Below are 3,264 nucleotides of genomic sequence, written 5' to 3'. Positions count from 1 at the left end.
AAATTGCCCAAAAAAGATCCCAATTTTTTGTGTATATATATATATATATGATATACAACCGTATTTTCATTTTCAAATATAAAATCATCACTCCAAAATTTAAAAAATATAACGATTTATAGAAGTTTTTCTATGTATTTTCGTTAATAGAATTTGGAATTTCACTTTATTTTTTAAATAATTTTTTCTAGTTTTGACATTTGTAATAATTTTTTTATATAATCATTTATCGAGATAATAGTAAAAAAACGATAAAACTATTGACATTTATAAGATAAAATTAAGTGTAATGAGTTTTTGTTCTTGTGTCGTTTTTTTAATAGAGTGTAAGTAGTTTATATTTTTATTATTCTTAAAAAAACCCTTTATCAAAATTATCAATAACATGTCAATTTTTAGTCAAAAAAAAAAAAACTATAAACACAAAGAACATTAACTAAATAAAAATTATTTTAAATGACAAAATTTTTAAAAGTGTAACGAATAGGGCAAGATACTACCATTTATGTATGATAGACTGTAATAGATCAAAATAGACTATTATATGTGTCTATCGTGATATAGACAGACACAGTAATATTCTACATTTATTTATTATGATTCGTCATATATAAACTTTAATATTTTGTTATATTTTTTAAAATATTTTAATTCATTTTATTGTATTTGAGAATGGTTTAAAAATAAATTTAACTAGTAAATAAAACCTATTATGATTTTGAATGTAAGGCGTTGTGTTGCCTATATTATACTTACATTTATGTTTGTTTTTTATGTTTCATTAATATTTTATGATCAATATGAATATTGATTTACTCCTTGTATCGATGTTTGTTAAATTCATGATTGACTTTATGCTATATTTACATTTTGAAAAATTATTGTTAAATTTTCCATTTTAAAAAAATTGTTATTTTTAAATCTATCCCACACATCAAAGCAATAACATATATGACCAAATTGAGAGTTTTAATTGATATCTTATTCGTGTATCTTTAGTTTGGTTTGTGGTTTCGAACTTATAATTTCACTATGTTTGGAAGTGAGAGGTAAGATAAGATAAAAAGTGTTTGACTTCCGAAACTCTAGTTATAAATAATTGAACCTTCGTTTGTCTAGTCATTCTAATGCGACCACTATTGCTATATTTTTTTTTACTGTGAATCTCTTGTCAATATTCTTAATAGTTTCAGGATTCCTCTCTCAAAGGTTTTTCCTTATTGAGTGGATACGTTTATTGACTTTGAGGTTTTTTTTATGTTTCATTTTGGTTTATACGATTTGATTGAAATTTAATTGTTCATTCTCTAGTTCAACGTGGTTTTTTGTGTTGGATGTGGTAGGGATTGATCTTTTTGTCGGATTATTTTTCAAAAAGAAAAAAAAGTTTACACACAATTTGTCAACACAAAGATTTTAAATATAAAATTTAGAGAAATTGTCAACCAACAACTTTAAAGTAAACATGAACGTATGGAAGTATCCAATAAAAATAAATGACAATCTTTGTAGTTGAAAAGAAAAAGTAAAAAGTATTAATGAAAAGGAGGGAAAAAATATTGATGAAAAGAAGATTCAAATGTTTTTTCTTTCCATGCTAACCATTTAATTAGTAATTGTTTGTGACTAACATGAACGTGTTAAATCAAGAGCAATATTTCGTATATATCAACTAAGAACTCATATCATTATGATCCTCATTATTATTATCGTGTTCAACTTACGATTAAAATGAGATTTAGCTTTAATACAACCAAATTGCACCATTAGATTAGTACAAAAAGGTCTTCATCTTGTTTTGACGAAGTTCTTCAATCAATGGTATCTACTTGGAGTCGTGGATGAGATTAGAATTAGAAACTTCGTGATCATATAATGTTTGTTTAAGAAAAAATCTCAAAACTACAGAGTCATCTAAATCCAAGAGATACAAACTGGACAACAAAAATAAAGATAAAAAAGAAGAGTGCTTTTCTTTTTTTCCAGAAGAAGGAAAAATGTATAAAGATTGATGATCCATCCATGCATTAAAATGTAGAATTCTAACTAATTAATTCATGTTGATCCATTACAAACATCTTTCATTGCATGATGAACGATGGTTTTACATTGGGTACGTCAAAAGAGGTCGTTGGTAAAAAAAAAAAACAAGAGAAGAAAGAACATGAAGAGAAATTAAGAACATATAATTACAAACAATAATCTCCCCTCAGCACGATCTGATCCTTTATATCCATCAAAGGCAATGCCTTCCATCACCAGGCAACGGAACATGAGAGCAAGGATTCCGGCCAGACGGCGGAATAGGAGGTCTACGCAATGGAGCGGCAGAGTCATGAATCGGCCTCGCCATCGCCGTCGCGATCCCAACCAGAAGTAGAAGCCCTGCGATGAGGGCAAAAACGATCCTTGAGTTCTTGCCGCGGCGCATGTTAAATCTCTTAGCTTTGCCGAAGAATGAGAATGGGGAGCGTGATGAAGAAGGAAATGGGGAGGCGTGGGAGGATTTAAAGGGGTGAAACGCCATAGAATGTTCGTGTATAGTATGAAATTTGGAAGCAAATTCCGATCAGTTTTGGAGACTTTCGAAGCATTATGGCTCTCTCTCTCTCTCTCTTTTGATTTCAGTTTGAGTACACTGACGTGGAAAGGGTTCAAGACTTCCGGGGTCCATTTTTCTTTCTCTTAATTCTTTTCATTTTAATGTTTAATTTTTATCAAAAATATCAATCTTTTTTGTTATAGCTTCGGAGTTTGGTTATGAGAAAGGGTTTTTTTCAATAATAATAATAATAACTCGTAAATATTTTGTTTTTGACAATATTCCTTACAACAAAATTTAGATGTTTGATTCTTGAATTTAAATTTGCAAAAAATAAGTAGGTTTCGTCTAGTTTTTAAAATATATTTAAACAATTCATTTATAATAATTTTAGGAAAAATTATTGAAAATGACAAAACTACAACAAATTTTATAAATATAATATAATTATAAATAAAGATAAACTATCAATTTTTCGTTAGAGTAAGTAGAATCTGAAATTTTGATATATTTTTTTGTAAATATTTTTTGTTTTATTTTTATATATTTAAAAATAAATATTTATTTTAGTTTTACTATTATTATTATTATTAAATTTTAAAAAATATTTTTGAATTCTCCCTAAAATTATTTTTTAAACTTCATTCCTTTTAAGAAAGATTCAAAACTTCATATAATTATTTAAGAAATAATTACGTTTTTTTAGTTTAAGTCTATTGTGA

Source organism: Cucumis sativus, chromosome 7, assembly GCF_000004075.3.
Source record: "Cucumis sativus cultivar 9930 chromosome 7, Cucumber_9930_V3, whole genome shotgun sequence".
In the NCBI taxonomy this organism is placed as follows: Eukaryota; Viridiplantae; Streptophyta; class Magnoliopsida; order Cucurbitales; family Cucurbitaceae; genus Cucumis; species Cucumis sativus.
This window is presented reverse-complemented; position numbering follows the sequence as displayed.